Raw genomic sequence first — 18857 nt, 5'->3', positions numbered from 1 at the left:
ACCACTCAATAAATGTGACACATCACATCAATAGAAACTATAACATAACAAAAAGATAACTCAGCCGGGCACGGTGGGTCATGCCTGTAATCCCAGCACTTTGGGAGGCCAAGGCAGGTGGATTGCTTGAGCTCAAGAGTTGAAGACCAGCCTGGGCAACGTGGTAAAAACCCGTTTCTACAAAAAATACAATAATTGGCCAGGTGCAGTGGCGAGTGCCTGTGGTCCCAGCTATTCGGGAGGCTGAGGTGGGAGGATCGCTTAAGCCTGGAGGCAGAGGTTGCACTGAGCCGAGATGGCACCACTGCACTCCAGTCTGGATGACAGAGCCAGACCCTGACGTAAAAATAAACAAATAAATAAATAACTTAATATTCAATATATGCAGAAAAAGCATGTGATAAAATTCAATATCCCTTCATGATAAAAACTCTCAACAAATTAGGTATAGAAGGAACATACTTCAACATAATAAAAGCCATAGATGACATACCCACAGCCAATGTCATACAGAACAGGAAAATGCTAAAAACTTCTCCTCTAAGAACTGGAGCAAGACAAAGATGCCCACTTTTACACTCTTACTCAGATAGTACTGTAAGTCTTAGCCAGAGCACTTAGACAAGAGAAAGAAATCAGTGCATCCAAGTTGGAAAAGAGGAAGTCAAATTGTCCCTGTTTGGTTTTCATCCACAGTTTCTGGATCATAATTCCCACAGCCCTTGATACAGACTTTTGTTATAAAGTTGGGGGCATTAAGTCTCAGGGACAGGCCTCTGACGTTCTCCTGCCCTCCTTTCACTCTAATGTTCCCCTGCCTTTCTGATTGTGATTCTTGAGAGGGTCTCACCCTATACCTCTGTGGGAGGAATGCTGCTGCCATGAAACTTCCATAAAAATCCAAGAGGACAGGGTTCAGTGAACTTCCTGATAGCCGAACACATGGAGACCAACAGGAAGGTGAAGAAAAACTCGCCCACATGCTGGGAGTGTGACGCACTCCAGCTCCACAGGATCAGAAGCTCCTGCATTTGGGACCCTTGCAGACCTCATCCTATATATCTCTTCATCTGGTTGTTTATCTGTATCCTTTAAAATATACTTCTTAGTATACCAGAAAATGTAAGTAAGTGTTTCTCTGAGTTCTGGGAGCTACTCTAACAGATTAATTAAATCCAAAGAGGGTGTTGTGGGAACTTCAACTTGAAAGCAATCAGTCAGAAGTTCCAGAGGCCTGGACTTGGGACCGGTGGGTGAAGGGAAGGAGAGAATAGGCTTGGGGACTGAGTCCTTAACCTGTGGGATCTGGCACTATCTCCATGTAAATAGTGTTAGAACAGAATTGAAGAACATTCAGCTGGTGTCTGCTGCTTGGTTGCGGGGAAAGATCGCCATACATCTGGTTATAGAAGTTTTCTTCTGTGTAGATGATTGTTGAGATGGGAGAGTAGAGGAAAACACGATTTGAGAAGAGATTTTTCCCCAGGCATATGAAGAAAAACTTTCACTGCTGAATTCTACCAAGCTTTTAAAGAACTCACTCCGATTCTTCTCAAACTCCTCCAAAAAATTGAAAGGGAGGGAATTCTAAATTCATTTCACAAACCAAGCATACACCAAAAAAGTGTCTGAGACAGGTCTCAATCAATTTAGAAGTTTATTTTGCTGGCCAGGCATGGTGGCTCACGCCTGTAATCCTAGCACTTTGGGAGGCCGAGGCGGGCGGATCATGAGGTCAGGAGATCGAGACCATCCTGGCTAACACAGTGAAACCCCATCTCTACTAAAAAATACAAAAAATTAGCCAGGTGTGGTGGCGAGCGTCTGTAGTCCCAGCTACTCGGGAGGCTGAGGCAGGAGAGTGGTGTGAACCCGGGAGGCAGAGCTTGCAGTGATCTGAGATCGCGCCACTGTACTCCAGCCTGGGCAACAGAGCAAGACTCTGTGTCAAGAATAAAAAAATAAAAAAGTTTATTTGCCAAGGTCTAAGACTACCAAAAAGTCTTAGAACTGATAAACAAATTCAATAAAGTTGAGAATATAAAATCAACATACAAAAATCAGTAGCATTTCTATACACCAATAACAAACTTTCTGAAAAAGAAATCAAGAAAGCAATCTTATTTTAAAAGGCTACCAAAAAAATGCCCAGGAATAAATTTAACCAAGGAGGTGAAAGACCTCTACACTGAAAACAATAAAGGACAGATGAAAAAAATTAAAGAGGACCTAAAAATGGAAAGACATTCCATGTTCATGGGTTGGGAGAATTAATATTGTTAAAATGACCACACTATTCCAAATGATCTACAGATTAAGTGCAATCCCTATCAAAATATCAATTATAGTCTTTGCAAAAAATTTTTTAAAAATCCTAAAATTCATATGGAACCACAAAAGACTCTGACTAGCCAAAGCAAACCTGAGAAAAAGAACAAAACTGGAGGCATCACACTACCTGACCTCAAAATATACTATAAAATAGTAACCAGAAAAGCACAGTACTGACATAAAAGCAGATATGTAGACTACCGAAACAGAATAGAGAAAGCAAAAATAAATACAAGTATCTACAGCCAACTGATTTTCAACAAAGACATCAAGAATATACATTGGCAAAAGGACAGCCTCTTCAATAAATGGTACTGAGAAGGCCGGGCATGGTGGCTCACGCCTGAATCCCAGCACTTTGGGAGGTCGAGGCAGGTGGATCACCTGAGGTCGGGAGTTCGAGACCAGCCTGACAAACATGGAGAGATCCTGTCTCTACTAAAAATACAAAATTAGCCAGTCATGGCAGTGAATGCCTGTAGTCCCAGCTACTCAGGAGGCTGAGGCAGGAGAATCGCTTGAACCCGGGAGGCAGAGGTTGCAGCGAGCAGAGATCGCGCTGTTGCACTCCAGCCTGGGCAACAAGAGCAAAACTCCGTCTCAAAATAAATACATAATAAATAAATGGTACTGAGAAAACTGGATATCCATATGCAGAAGAATAAAACTAGACCCCTATCTCTCACCATATACAAAAATAAACTCAAAATGGATTACAAACTTAAATGCAAGACCCAAAACTACAAAACTACTGGAAGAAAACATAAGGAAAATGCTTAGGTCATTGAGCTGGGCAAAGATTTTATGGATGAGACCACAAAAACACAGGCAACAAAACAAAAATAGACAAATGGGATTATATCAAACTAAAAAGCCTCTGTGCAGCAAAGGAAACAATCAACAGAGTAAAGAGTCAACTTGCAGAATGGGAGAAACTATTTACAAACTACTCATTTGACAAGGGATTAATATCCAGAATAAACAAAGAACTCAAATAACAGCAAATACAACAACAAATAACCCAATGTTTTTAAATGGGCAAATGATCTAAGTAGACATTTCTCAAAAGATCTACAAATGGCCAACAAGTATAAGAAAAAATGCTTAATATCACTAACCATCAGGGAAATGCAAATCTAAACTGCAATGAGACTTAATTTCACCCCAGTTAAGATAGCTATTGCCAAAAAGACAAAAAAATAACAAATACTGGAGAGGATGCAGATTAAAGGGAATTCTTTTACACTGTTAGTGGATATGTAAATTAGTACAGCCATTGTGGAAAACAGTATGGAGGTTCCTCAAAAAACTAAAAATTAAACTACAATATGATCCAGCAATCCCACCACTGGATATACATCCAAAGGAAAGAAAATCAGTATGTTAAAGACATATCTGGCTTTCTGCCTCTGCTGCTGCCATGGTGCCTGTGAGAAAGCTTGTGGTGAAGAGGGGCAAAAAAAAAGCAGGTTCTGAAGTTCACTCTTGGTTGCACCCACCCCATAGAAGATGGAATCGTGGATGCTGCCAATTTTGAGCAATTTTTACAAGAAAGGATCAAAGTGAACGGAAAAGCTGGGAACCTTGGTGGAGGGGTGGTGACCGTCAAAAGGAGCAAGAGCAAGATCACCGTGACATCAAAGGTGCCTTTTTCCAAAAGGTATTTGAAATATCTCACCAAAAAATATTTGAAGAATAATCTTCGTGATTGGTTGTGCATAGTTGCTAACAGCAAAGAGTGTTACAAATTACATTCCTTCCAAATTAACCAGGACGAAGAAGAGGAGGAAGATGAGGATTAAATTTCATTTGTCTGGAATATTTTGTGTGAGTTCTGGAATAAAACTTGGGAACCAAAATGGTGGTTTATCCTTGTATCTCTGCAGTATTGATTGAAGAGAAAATTGGAAATCATAGTCAAAGGGCTTCCTTTGGGCCTCCACTCACTTATTTGTAACATGACTTCTTTTTTTTTTTTGGCTTGAAAATGTCAATTCTTGTGGTAATACTAGAGTAGAAGGAGAGGGTGACTTGATGGAACTGACAGCCATTGGGCAGGCAGATGAGGGTGTGGAGGTGTGGGCTGAAGGGAGTGACCATTTTATTTTTAAAAATTTAACTGTCAATCATTTTTGTTGCTTTTCCCAAAGAATGATTCAGGGATACAAGTGGGCTCCTCTCATTCATTAAAAGAAAACGTGACATCTTTCTAAGATTCTCTGGGAAAATGACAGTGTCAATAAAATGCGGGTTTCTGGGCCATTCGTCTTACTTTGATTTTTTTAGTACAAATTTCTCTGGAGGCACAATTACGTCTACTAATCTTCTTCCTCCTAGAGAGAGAAATTGTGCTGCTTCGGCGTTACTGCGTAGTCCGTCACTCTCCATAAAGGGGTTTGGGGAATTGACTGTAAAAGTCCCAGGTTCTAAATTAACTAAATGTGTACAATAATTAATGTGTAAGTAACGTGTTTCTACAAGTCTTTGCAACAACCTGTCACTTTGGTCTCCAGCAGAGGGAGCTGGAGGAATAGTGCTTCCAGATGTGGCCTCCTGAGCGGGGCCTGAAGAAGTGGCTGAGAAGCCTCCCATGCCAAAGAAATGGGAGGTGCCTGGGAAATAGCTGCCTCATGCAACTTGGGCCACGACTGGATTTAATGTCAGAAGTTATTCTACAAACAGTGGTGTGCTGCAGTACGTGCAGAGGCTAGAGAACCGCAGAAGGGGGCTACTAAGGCTGGGAAAAAAGATGCAATTGTTGCTGTGACGTTGAAAGACCCTGATGCTTTGTGGTGCCCTTCCGAAATTTGAACAATAATTCAGAAGTGTGTGTTTTAGAATTTATGGTGTATGAAATTCATGTTTTTAAAAGAACTTGCCTACAGATGGTTTCCACACGTGAAATTGTGCTCTGCTAGTTGCATAGCTGGAAATTCAATGTTTAATCCTACCTTGGCTCCAATTTAACATTTGGTGCTCTGTGGACTGAGTTGAACATGTTGAGGCTTTGCAATTTCACTTGTGTTAAAGGTTCTAGTATTTTCCATTTCTATGCAAATTTCTTTGAAGCAGAATTGCTTGCATATTTCTTCTCTGCCTTCACCGAAGGCAGAGTTTCTTTCAAACTTCACTGAGGCATCAGTTGCTCTTTGGCAATGTCCCTTACTGTGATTATTAACTATAAGTATGTGGCTTGAGTTTACAAATTTTACTTGTTTGTTGCATTGATTTTCTCATGTAGTAAGTAATTTTTAGTTTGATTGTGAAAAAACCCTGGGCTGAAGTTAGCATTTAAGTTAAAAAAAATTTTTTTTAAACTAGTCCCAGATTTAAAAACTTGTAGTAAAATTGAAACTCACTGGTTTTTCTCTTTTTGAACTCTTGTAATCAAGTTTTGATCACATTTTCTATTAAAGTGGCTAACATATGGCTACCAAAAAAGAGAGAGAGAGAGATCTGCATTCCTGTGTTTATTGCCACACTATGCATAATGGCCAAGATATGATATCAACCTAAGTGCTCACCAACAAATCAATGGATAAATAAAATGTGGTCTATAACCACAGTAGAATACTATTCAGCCATAAAAAATAAAATTCTATCATTTACAACAACATGAATGAACCTAGAGGATTTTATGTTAACTGAAATAAGCCAGGCACAGAAAGATAAATACCACATGTTCTCACTTATATGTGGAAGATTAAAAAGTTGAGCTCATAGAAGTAAAGAGTAGAATAGTGGTTATTAAAGGCTAGGAAACGCAGGGAGGTGGGAAGAATAGTGGGAGGTTAGTTAATGGACAAAAAATTATAGCTGGATAGGAGGAAAATGTTCTAATGCTCTGTAACATTGTAGCGTGACTCCAGTTAACAATAATTTATTGTATATTTTTAATAGCTAGAACAGAAGATTTTTAATGTTCCTACCACAAAGAAATTATAAATGTTTGAGGTGATGGATATGATAATTACCCTGATTTGAGCATCAAACTTTGTATACATGTATCAAAATATCACACTGTACCCCATAAACATGTGCAATCATTATGTGTCAATTAAAAATAAAAAAGAAAGAAAGAATCCATTGACCATATATATGAGACCTTTTTCTGAGTCTCTATTCTATTTCATTGTATATGTCTGTCCTTATGCCAGTGCTATTCTGTTTTAATTACTGTAGCTTCGTAGTAAGTTTTGAAATCAGAAAGTATGAGTCTTCCAACTCTATTCTTCCTTATAAAGATTATTTTGGCCATTCAGGGTCACTTTCAATTCTATGTAAATTTGAGGATCAGCTTCCCCATTTGTGGGAAAAAAAAAAGACTGTGGAATTTTAGAAGAGATTTTATTGAATTTGCTGATCACTTTCAGTAGTATTGACATCTTAACAGTGGTAAGTCTTCCTATCCACGAACACAGAATGTATTTTCAATTACTTTGATCTTTTTAATTTTTTTGTAGTTTTTATCTTTTATAGTTTTCAGTGTATTAATCTTTCACCTCTTCAGTTAGATTTATTTCTAAGTATTTAATTTTTTAGATGCTATTCTAAATGGAATTTCTTTCTTAATTTCCTTCTGGTATATAGAAAACAATTTGTTTTTGTGGGTTGATTTTGTACACTGCAACTTTGCTGAATTCATTTATTAGCTCTGGGCTTTCTTGTGGATTCTCTGGGGTTTTGTATACAAAGGATTATATCATCTATAAATAGAAATAGTTTCACCTATTCCTTTACATTTGGATTTTTTTTTTTTTCAGGTGGAGTCTTTCTCTGTCACTCTGGCTGGAGTGCAGTGGCATGATCTCAGCTTACTGGAACCTCCACCTCCCAGATTCAAGCAATTCTCCTGCCTCAGCCTCCCGAGTAGCTGGGATTACAGGCACCCGACATCATGCCAGACTAATTTTTGCATTTTTTGTAGAGACAGGGTTTTGCCATATTGGCCAGGCTGGTCTTGAACTCCTGACCTCAGGTGATCCGCCCGTGGCCCGTGTCGGCCTCCCAAAATGCTGGGATTACAGGCATGAGACACTGCGCCCGGCCGACATTTTTGTTTTATCAGGATCTGGCTCTGTTGTCCAGGCTGGAGTGCAGTGGTGCAATCCTGGCTCACTGCAACCTCAGTCTCTCGGGTTCAAGCAATCCTCCCACCTCAGCCTCCTGGGTAACTGGGACTACAGGCTCGTGCCACCATGCTCAGTTTTGTTTTTTATTTTTTGTTTTTTTTTGTGTGTATTTTTTGTAGAGACAAGGTGTCACTATGTTGCTCAGGCTGGTCTCAAACTCCTGAGTTCAAAGGATCCGCCCACCTTGGCCTCACAAAGTGCTGGGATTACAGGCATGAGCCACCATGCCTTTTCTTGTCTGGCTAGAACTTTCAATTCAGTGTCAAATAGCAGTGGGAATCTTTTTCTTGTGCCTTGTCTTAAGGGGAACTCATTCGGTCTTTTACCATTGAATATAATGTTAGCTGTAAGTTTTCCAGAAACACACTCTATCATGTTGAGAAATTTTCCCTCTGTTCCTAATTTGCTGAGAGTATTTATTATGAAAGGGTGTTATTTCCTCAAATGCTTTTTCCATGTCAATTGAGATGATAATGTGATTTTTTTTCTTTTGTTCAAATAATGTGATGTACTACACTGATTGATTTTCTTCTGTTGAAACATCTTTGCATTCCATGGTAAAATTCCATTCGATTGTGAATAATCCTTATAGTAGCTGACAGAGTCAACTTTTTTTTTTTTCACTTGACCTAGATGGGCTACGAAACCTAGAGAAGGATCAGATGGCTTGTGATTTCTCTCCTGAGACAGCGATCTCTCCCTTCTCCTAACTCCAGAAAGGGACCTGCTCTGGTTGCAAGACAAGTTTCTCCTTCTTGGAGATCTGCGACGAGGTGGAGGACTTCTCCTACAATAATCATCTCAAGGATGATAACCCCAAGAGGGAGGTGGGCCATGATTTCTACTTCTTTTTTCACCGTTCGACAGTTCCTCTCCTACACAGGGGCCACATAGTATTCTTCCATCTAGTTCTCAGACCACATCTGCTGCATCTCGGGGATCTTCAAATTCAACAAAAGCAAAGCCAGGAGGGTTTCTAGCAACCCACACACTTCAGAGTGGTCCACAGTAGCCAAAAGTCCGTTCCAATTCAGTCTTGTTGCCATTGTTTCCAAGATTGCCTGCATAAACCTACATAAACCAAGGTGGGCAGATCACGAGGCCAGGAGTTCAAGACCAGCCTGGCCAACATGATGAAACCCGGTTCTCTAATAAAAATTAGCCGGGTGCAGTGGCATGTGCCTATAGTCCCAGCTACTCGAGAGGCTGAAGCAGGAGTCACTTGAACCTGGGAGGCGGAGGTTGCAGTAAGCCGAGACTACACCATTGCACTCCAGCCTGGGGGACAGAGCAAGACTCTGTTTCAAAAAAAAAAAAAAGATGAAGGTGTATGTGGTTTGCGTTGACAGACGGAAGTCCCTGCCTTGGTTTCCCACAAGTCTTTTATATTCTCCTTGTGATGGAGGCTCCAGGCTTGTGCGCATTCCCAGGGCGGGAACAGTCCCACAGACCAAGGGCTTCACAGTAAACAAAGCAGGTGACCAGTTCCCAACATACATTTTTCCACAATGAACTTGATACATTTTCAAGCAAACAGTGTTGTGAGAAGGTGGCCTAGGTCTGTCCAGGATCTAGGCCTGAAATTAATTAATACTTTACTCACAACATTCAAAAGGGAATAAAGAATAATATATACACTTATGGCCAGGCATGCTAGTTCACACCTATAATCCCAACACTTTGGGAGGCTGAGGCGGGTGAATCTCTTGAGCCCAGGAGTTTGAGACCGGCCTGAGCAACATGGCAAAATCCTGTCTCTACAACAAATAAATACATAAATAAAGTTAACTGAGCATGGTGGTGTGAGCCTGTAGTCCCAGCTACAAGGTGGGAGGATCACCTGAGCCCTGGGAGGTAGAGGCTGTGGTGAGTCATGATGGTACCACTGCACTCCAGCCTGGGTGACAGAGTGAGACCCTGCCCTCCCCGCCAAAAAAAGAAAAAAGAAAAAGAGAAAGAAGAAAAATACTTAAGTATCAAACCCTCCAGCTTAAGAAATGAAACAGGCCAGACGCAGTGGCTCCTGCCTGTAATCCCAGCACTTTGGGAGGCCAAGGCTGGGGGGATCACCTGAGGTCAGGAGTTCAAGACCAGCCTGGTGGCCGCGCGCAGTAGCTCACGACTATAATCCCAGCACTTTGGGAGGCCAAGGAGTGCGGATCACAAGGTCAGGAGTTCGAGATTAGCCTGGCCAATATGGTGAAACCCTGTCTCTACTAAAAATACAAAAATTAGCCAGGCGTGGTGGTGCACACCTGTAGTCCCAGCTACTCTGGAGGCTGAGGCAGGAGAATTGCTTGAACCTGGGAGGCGGAGGTAGCAGCCAGCTGAGATCATGCCACTGCACTCAGCCTGGGCAACAGAGTGAGACTCCATCTCAAAAAAAAAAAAAAATTAAAAAATTAAAAATTGAGCTATTTGAATTGGACACATGGAATCCATTGGAAGATGTTTCAAATATTGGGTCATCTTCCAATATTTACTCCAACTAATTCTCCTACTATTGGACCAACTCCCGATACACAAAATTTAAAATTTTGCACTTATTTTTAATTTCTCCTTTGGTTGCTGCAAATAAAGTGAATGTGTCCCCAAAAACTCATATGTTGAAATCCTAAACCCCAGGTGAAGATATTAGAAGGTGGGGCATTTAGGGAGGTAATAAAGTGGTAAGGATTACTGCCCTTATAAAAGAGGCCCCTTGGCCGGGCACGGTGGCTCACACCTGTAATCCCAGCAATTTGGGAGCCCAAGGCGGACAGATCACCTGAAGTCAGGAGTTCAAGAGCAGCCTGACCAACATGGAGAAACCCCATCTCTACTAAAAATACAACATTAGCCGGGCGTGGTGGTACATGCCTGTAAACCCAGCTACTTGGGAGGCTGAGGCAGGAGAATTGCTTGAACCCGGGAGGCAGATGTTGTGGTGAGCTGAGATTGCGCCGTTGCACTCCAGCCTGGGCAACAAGAGTGAAACTCTGTCTCAAAAAAAAAAAAAAAGAGAGAGAGAGAGACCCCAGAGAGATCCCTCAACTTTTCTACTATGTGAAGACACACAAAGTCAGCTGTCTGCAACCCAGAAGAGGACCGTCACCAGAACTAGACCATGCTGGCACCTTGATCTCAGACTTCTAGCCTCTAGAAATGTAAGAAATATATGTCGTTTATGAGTCACCCAATCTATGGTACTTTGTTATAGCAGCCTGAACTAAGGCAGTCCCCAAACTGAATACCTCATGAATGCATTTTACTTCTCTCTGTCTCTGCTTCACTTGTTAACTTTTACGAGTCATCCAGCTTTCCGTCTTACACATCCCTTCCTCTGTGATCATGGAGACACTGGAGGAAGGGCTGAAGCTAGTCATTCTTCTTTCTGAAGTAGCCTCAAAGGGGACCAAGTCAACTGGATGCTCTTTGGAGTAAACTCACTTTTTATTCTTACATCTTTCAAGGAATCCTCTTAGAAAACACAAGCAGATCAGCAAGAGGTTTATTCAACCCATCCAAAGAAACAGCTTTTCAAAGCCCATGTGATGGACAATAAGGTGTCTCTTTCTCTGAACCTTTCCTCAAAATGATATATAACATGTTCCTGGCCAGGGCTTAGGTGTCAACCTCACAATCTACCTGATATGGTTTGGCTCTGTGTCTCCACCCAAATCTCTTCTCAAATTGTAATCCCCACGTGTTGAGGGAGGGACCTGTAATCCCCACGTGTTGAGGGAGGGACCTGTAATCCCCACGTGTTGAGGGAGAAAGGTGATTGGATCATGGGGGTGGTTCCCCCATGCCGTTCTCCTGATACTGAGTGAGTTCTGACAAGATCTGATGGTTTTACACATGTTTGACAGTTCCTCCTTCACATGCTCTCTCCTGCTGCCTTGTGAAGAAAGTGCCTGTTTCCCCTTCCACCATGATTGTCAGTTTCCTGAGGCATCCCCAGCCATGTGGAACTATGAGTCAATTAAACTTCTTTCCTTTATAAATTACCCAGTCTCAGGGAAGTTCTTTATAGCAGTGTGAAAACAGACTAATATACCACCGCACTGCACTCCCTCCTTCCTTCAGCCAGGACACCTGGGAGTTTTCCTTTCTGGTCTTCAGTTACCTTTACCACATCTCCAACAGTGTTTTGTTTTTGTTTTTGTCTTTAATTGAGATGGAGTCTTGCTCTGTCACCCAGGATGGAGTGTAGTGGTGTGATTTCAGCTCACTGCAACCTCCACTTCCCAGGTTCAAGCGATTTTTCTGCCTCAGCCTCCTGTGTAGCTGGGATTACAGCTGGGATTAGTGACCACACCCAGCTAATTTTTGTATTTTTAGTAGAGATAGGGTTTCACCACGTTGGCCAGGCTGGGCTCGAATTCCTGACCTCAAATTATCCGCCTGCCTCAGCCTCCCAAAGTGCTGGGGTTACAGGCATGAACCACTGCGCCCAGCCAGCTTTGTAGTTTTTAAATAAGAAAAATACAAATAGAATTAGAGAAATTGTTTTGTCATGAAAACATGTTTGGGTGTGTGTCATTTGGAACCAGAAATAAATACCTTTTATATTGATGTTTTCAACCCATCTACAAAATAGAGTTCACTTCTCCTACGTGAAGGAGCGTCTGCTGGTCAGAGATGAAAAAATTAGTTGGAAAGTTGTGGCCTTCCAGCACTGGCTTTGCTGGACTGGGAGTCCCAGGGCGGTGTGCTCCTCCCTCTTGCAAAGTCAGCAGCTATCTTCACGTGGCAGAGCTGTTAAATCCGTGCTCTGTCCAAAAAGGCTAGTAACAGCTGAATGCTCTCCAGCCATTTGGGGATTTTGTCTGCCCTGCATTTTTTAATCCTTTTACTACACATACAGTGGTGTGCTTGAGCCAGATGGTACCAAATGTTAAATTTTCAGGAATTTAGCAAGCTGACTGTTAAACCATTGAAAGCTTGAAATCAGCTATGGTGGGAGCATTTACACCATAGAAATCAGTAATCAGGGCTTTTTTCCTTTTCAATCTAGAAAACCAAACCTTTACTAGCACACCACTGTATATATATTCTTTAAAATATTGTATTGCTGGGCACAGTGGCTCATGCCTGTAATCCCAGCACTTTGGGAGGCCAAGGCAGGTGGATCATGAGGTCAAGAGTTCGAGACCAGCCTGGCCAAGATGGTGAAACCCCCTCCCTACTAAAAATACAAAAATTAGCCAGGTGCGGTGGCAGGCACCTGTAATCCCTGTTACTCAGGAGGCTAAGGCAGGAGACTCACTTGAACCCGGGAGGTGGAGGTTGCTGTGAGCCGAGATCGTGCCACCGTACTCTAGCCTGGGCAACAGAGCGAGACTCCATCTCAAAAAATAAAAAATAATAATAAATTTTTAAAAAATAAAAATTAGTATTATTTTTGTATTATTTACTGTGTTTAGTAGTATCTGTATCAGTTACCTATTGCTGATTAACAAGTTACCCCACAACGTACTAACTTAGAATGACAACGATCATCTATTTTGCTAATGAATCTTCAGTTTGGGCAAGGCTTAGTGAGGACAGCTCATCTCTGCCATTTGCTGTGTCATCTGGGGGAACTTGACTGGGGCTGAAGGAGCCACTTTAGAGATGGCTTACATACATAGCTAACAAGTTGCTGCTGGCTTCTGAGGCAAGACAGAGGTTGTGGGACAAGGGACTTATTTCTTCTCCATGTGAGCCTCTCTACAGGCTGTTGAGCTTCCTCACAGCATGGTGGCTGGGTTCCAAGAGCAAGCATCCCTAAAGAGTAAGACATAAGTGCATGGTAGGTTCATGGCTTGGCCTTGGAAGTCAGTGTCAGTTCCTCAGCAACCTCTTGGTCTACAAAGCACAAAGGTTTGCCCTCTTTCAAGGTGAAGGAGCATAGACTTTGCCTCTTGATGAGGGAGTGGCAAGGTTCTAGGGAGCATGTGGGCTGGGACATACTGTTGTAGACATTGTAGACATCTTTGGAAGTTAATATTTCTCATAATAACATAGTGTAGGGTTTTTTTTTTTTTTTTTTGAGACGGAGTCTCACTCTGTCGCCCAGGCTGGAGTGCAGTGGCACGATCTCCGCTCACTGCAAGCTCCGCCTCCCGGGTTCACGCCATTCTTCTGCCTCAGCCTCCCCAGCAGCTGGGACTACAGGCACACACTGCCACGCCCAGCTAATTTTTGTATTTTTAGTGGAGACAAGGTTTCACTGTGTTAGCCAGGATGGTCTCAATCTCCTGACCTCGTGATCCACCCACCTCGGCCTCCCAAAGTGCTGGGATTACAGGCATGAGTCACTGTGCCCAGCTGTACTGTAGGTATTTTTAAGAAGTCATGCTTAGTGCCATGGCCAAGGGGAAGCCCTGGGTAAGCAGGCATCTGGATTAATTATTCTGCCTTGAAGAGTCCAGAGATGTTAAAAACTGAGTCCTCAGTTAGCATGAGGCCACTCTGAGCATTGGACGCCCTCTGTGCCCCAGGGCATCATCAGATGTGCTCTCTGTGGAGGGGTGGCCATCACTGACTCGCTGGACCTGAGCCTCCAGTTGTGTTGGGAGTTTGTGAGAGGGCAAATCAGTCATCTCACCCCATGTGCAGGTGTGCTATGTGAAATAGGGTTTCAGGAATAAAGGATCCATTGAGCAGGTACATGTAGTGAAAAGGACAGACTTCCAGGATACAGACTTGGCTTGGAGTCCCAGCTCCACCCACTACTAGCTAGGTGACCTTAAGTAAGACCTCAAATCTTGACCTTCATTTTCCCGTCTGAAAAATGGGAACGATAAAACCAATCTCATGGGACTGTGGTGAGCATCCCTTCAAAAAGTTCATTGTTTCCCACAGGTTATTTGTATCTCCGGTGTTTATCAAGTAAGATATGGGGCAGACTACCCCATAGGTAAACAGTTTGTTGTTGTTTTAATATTTAAGTGTTTTCTTAATGTATTAGAACATTGCTTGTTTTCTTTTCATAGTAAAAGATGTGAGTTGATTTCGAGGGAGGTATTAGAAACTACCAGTTTAGGTATCAGAGCAGAAACCATGAAGGTGGTGCACAGTGCTTGTGGTTTAGGAAGCACCAGGGCAGTACATGGTGCCTGACCCCCACACGCCCCCAGCTGTAGCCCCCTGAAGTTAGGGCTTCCATCTAGCCGGTTCTCATTCAGTCCCAGCATGCAGCCCTGAGGTTGGCAGGAGCCAAGCACCATCTCCTGAGGTAATTGATTAACAGGGCATGCCATGTAGTGGCACGCAGCCAGTGTGAGGGCACCTCCCTGCCTCTGTCCACTGGAATCTCCTGGGAGGCCCCAACGGTTCTCCAAGCCTATCCCCGACCACATTCCCTCTCAGCGGGTGGATCTCCTGCGGTGGGCCAGAGGGTGTGGCTCCCCACTCTCCAGAGCACTTGCACATTTAGCCCTGTTTCAGCCCCTTCCTAGTCATAGGCCTTTGGGAAAATGTAAAACACAACAACTAAAAAAACTCGAAGACTCCTTGGTTAGCAGGATTGGTGAGGTTAGGAAGCTGACCAGGATCATGCAGCTTGTTAGTAGCCTAGTAACGAAAGTAGTTAATGATCACACAGCCTCCTTGGAAATGGTCTCCTCTGCGACATGGACCCTGCCTGTATAATCTTCACCCTTCACAAACGGATCCTGGAGGGGGCACCATCACCTCCAGTTTTGTTTTGTTTCTGTTTGTTCGTTTGTTTGTTTTTTGTTTTGGGGGGGTTTTTATTGAGATAGGGTCTGGCTGTGTCACCAGGCTGGAGTGCAGTGGCGCGATCCCGGCTCACTGCAACCTCCGCCTCCAGAGTTCAAGTGATTCTCTTGCCTTAGCTTCCCAAGTAGCTGGGACTACCGGCATGCAAGCCACCATGCCCCACTACTCTTGTATTTTTAGTAGAGACAGGGTTTTGCTATGTTGGCCGGGCTGGTCTCAAATTTCTGGCCTCAAGTGATCCACCTGTGTCAGCCTCCCAAAGTGCTGGGATTACAGGCATGAGCCACTGCACCCAGCCACCTCCGTTCTGCAGGTGGAAAACACACACACACACACACACACACACACACACACACACACCCCAAAAGCAAAAACAAAAACCAGCCTCAGCTGGGAGCAGTGGCTCACACCTGTAATTCCAGCAGTTTGGGAGGCCAAGTTCGGTGGATCACCTGCGGTCAGGAGTTTGAGACCAGCCTGATCAATGTGGTGAAACTCTATCTCTACTAAAAATACAAAAATTAGCCAGGTGTGGTGGCACATGCCTGGAATCCTAGCTACTCAGGAGGCTGAGGCAAGAGAGTCGCTTGAACCTGGGACGCGGAGGTTGCAGTGAGCCAAGATCACACAACTGCACTCCAGCCTGGGCAAGAGAGCAAGACTCCATCTCAAAAAAGAAAAAAAAAACATACAACCTCAGTTTTGTAACTTGCAGTATAAAAATATGAAACTCAAAGCAGCGTTCAGAAAAAGTACCATTTCCGGCACCATAAACAGTGACTTTTCTCCCGAGAGTCCTCAGCAAGAAGACTGACAGATGAGGTGATAGAGGTCCTGAACATGGTCCCAGTTAAAAATACCACTGCTTCCCACAGAGCCCCAGGATGGCATGACAGCAGCAAGAAATGCCAGCCTACAGGGAGGGAGTTCATCTCCCCAACTAATGAAAGTCCATGGCACCATGCTGAAGTGCAATTTGGATAAGGTGGTTATTGATACCCAAGCACCATGGGTTTCTCCCCTGTCCAGGCCATCGTGACCAGGCGCTAGCTCCTTCTCTTCCACCCCCTCCACTTTCTGGCATTGAGACCCTCACCCTGTGGAGTGGATGTGGAGCTCACAGGCATCCAGGAGTACACTTGGGCCCCAAGAGGTATCTGGGCTCAGGTGGGAGGACCTCCTCCTGCAAGCGAGGAACAACCAAGAGGGAGGGGAGGGCTAAGTCACCCCTGTGTTCACTGTCATCCTCCCAACTAGGATGTGCTCTGAGGGGAGCAGGGGCTTTGGTCTGTTCTGTCACTGCAGAATCCCCAGTATCTAGAGCAGCCTGGCACACGGTGGCCACTCAGCAAGTAGTTACAGAGGGAGCCCATGAGTGAGTAAGCACTGCCACCAAGGTGCCAGCAGCCTCTGATCACCCTGTTCTCCCAGCTTGTTTGACTCAGGTTTGCCTCACCTCCCCCAAGGGGAGGCCTAACACTGCTTTCGCTTACCCTAGTCCAAGAACCCCTTTGGGGGTGGGGTGCCCAGACCCGACTGCCTCTGGCCTGGCATACCTCTGTGCCCTCCCTACTTTTGGAGTCTCAGAAGTAAAGACCATACATTCCCTCTTCTGTTATCTTTGTAGTCCTGCCACAAAGTCCTGACTTCCCTGGAGGCAGGCTGGCTTCCTGAAGCTTCTGGGAGGAGGGGTGCAACTGGTGAGAAAACCGGCGATTTGAGTTTCAAGGTTTTATCTCACTGCAGGTGCCTTGCCAGCTCACTGCAGGACCCAGGTTAAGCTCAGTGGTGGGATACAAGGTGCACCCTTGGGGTTTGGCTTTTAAAACTCACCTAAGACCCACCCAACTCCAACAGTGTGGTGAGGAGTGTGCCCGCCACCTATCCCCCTTCCATGTTGAGAATAACTGTGTCCAATAAGAGAAGGATTGATGGAAGTGAAGGACCTCTTCAAGAACCACTGCTCAAGGAAATCAGAGAGAACACAAACAAATGGAAAAGCATTCCATGCTCAAGGGTAGGAAAAATCAATAGCGTGAAAATGGCCATACTGCCCAAAGTAATTTATAGATGCAATGCTATTCCCATTAAACTACCATTGACATTCTTCACAGAGTTAGAAAAATATATTTTAAGATTCATATGGAACCAAAAAGGAGCCTGAAAAGCCAAGACAATCCTAAGCAAAAAGAACAATGCTGGAGGCATCACACTACCTGACTTCAAACTATACTACAAGGCTATAGTAACCAAAACAGCATGGTGCTGGTACAAAAACAGACACATAGACCAATGGAACAAAATAGAGAACTCAGAAATAAGACCGCACACCTACAACCATCTGATCTTTGACAAACCTGACAAAAACAAGCAATGGGGGAGGGAGTCCCTAGTTAATAAATGGTGCTGGGAAAACCAGCTAGCCATATGCAGAAAATTGAAACTGGGCCCCTTTGTTACACCTTACACAAAAATTAACACAAGGTGGATTAAAGACTTAAATGTAAAACCCAAAACTATAAAAACGCTAGAAGAAAATCTAGGCAATACCATTCGGGGCATAGGCATGGGCAAAGATTTCATGATGAAAATGCCAAAAGCAATTGCAACAAAAGCAAAAATTGACAAATGTGATCTAATTAAACTAAAGAGCTTCTACACAGTAAAAGAAACTATCAGCAGAGTGAACAGACAGCCTATACAGAATGGGAGAAAAGTTTTGCAGTCTATCCATCTGATAAAGGTCTAATGTCCAGAGTCTACAGGGAACTTAAACAAATTTACAGGAAAAAACCCCATTAAAAAGTAGGCAAAGGACATAAACAGATACTTCTCAAAAGAAGACATTCATGAAGCCAACAAATATATGAAAAAAAGCTCAACATCACTGACCATTATAGAAATGTAAATTGAAACCACAATGAGATACCATCTTATTCCAGTCAGAATGGCGATTATTGACCAGGTGTGGTAGCTCATACCTGTAATCCCAGCACTTTGGGGGGCCAAAGCTAGTGGATCACTTGAGGTCAGGAGTTTGAGACCAGCCTGGCCAACATGGGGTGAAACGTCTCTACTAAAAATACAAAAATTAGCCGGGCATGTGGCACACAACTGTAGTCTCAGCCACTCAGGAGGCTGAGGCAGTAGAATAGCTTGAACCCGGGAGGCAGAGATTGCAGTGAGCCAAGATCATACCACTGCACTCCAGCCTGGGTGACGGAGTGAGATTCTGTCTCAAAAAAGTAAAAAAAAAAAAAAAAAGAATGGCAATAATAACAATAGATGCTGTTGAGGTTGTGGAGAAAAAGAACACTTTTAAACTGTTAGTGGGAGTGTAAATTAATTCAAACATTGGAGAAGACAGTGTGGTGATTCCTCAAAGATCTAGAAGCAGAAATACCATATGAACCAGCAATCCCATTACTGGGTATAGACACAATGGAATATAAATCATTCCATTATAAAGATACATGACTGTAAGTTCACTGCAGCACTATTCACAATAGCAAAGACATGGAATCAACCCAAATGCCCATCAATGATAGAAAGTGTGGTACATGTACACCATGGAGTACTATGCAGCCATAAAAAGGAACACGATCATGTCCTTTGCAGGGACATGGATGGAGTTGGAAGCCATTATCTTCAGCAAACTAACACAGGAACAGAAAACCAAACACA

At 43.4% G+C, this 18857-nt stretch overlaps 2 pseudogenes; one reads left to right on the top strand and one right to left on the bottom strand.

Moving 5' to 3' along the window:
• The first annotated feature begins 3751 nt into the window (after positions 1-3751).
• LOC129030375 (large ribosomal subunit protein eL22-like) lies at positions 3752-4244 on the top strand (annotated as a pseudogene).
• Positions 4245-8067: 3823 nt separating this feature from the next.
• On the bottom strand, positions 8068-16207 carry LOC129029974 (serine/arginine-rich splicing factor 3-like; annotated as a pseudogene).
• Between the last annotated feature and the right edge of the window lie 2650 nt (positions 16208-18857).

This window comes from Pongo pygmaeus, chromosome 12, assembly GCF_028885625.2.
Source record: "Pongo pygmaeus isolate AG05252 chromosome 12, NHGRI_mPonPyg2-v2.0_pri, whole genome shotgun sequence".
NCBI classification, from domain to species: Eukaryota; Metazoa; Chordata; class Mammalia; order Primates; family Hominidae; genus Pongo; species Pongo pygmaeus.
This window is presented reverse-complemented; position numbering and strand designations above follow the sequence as displayed.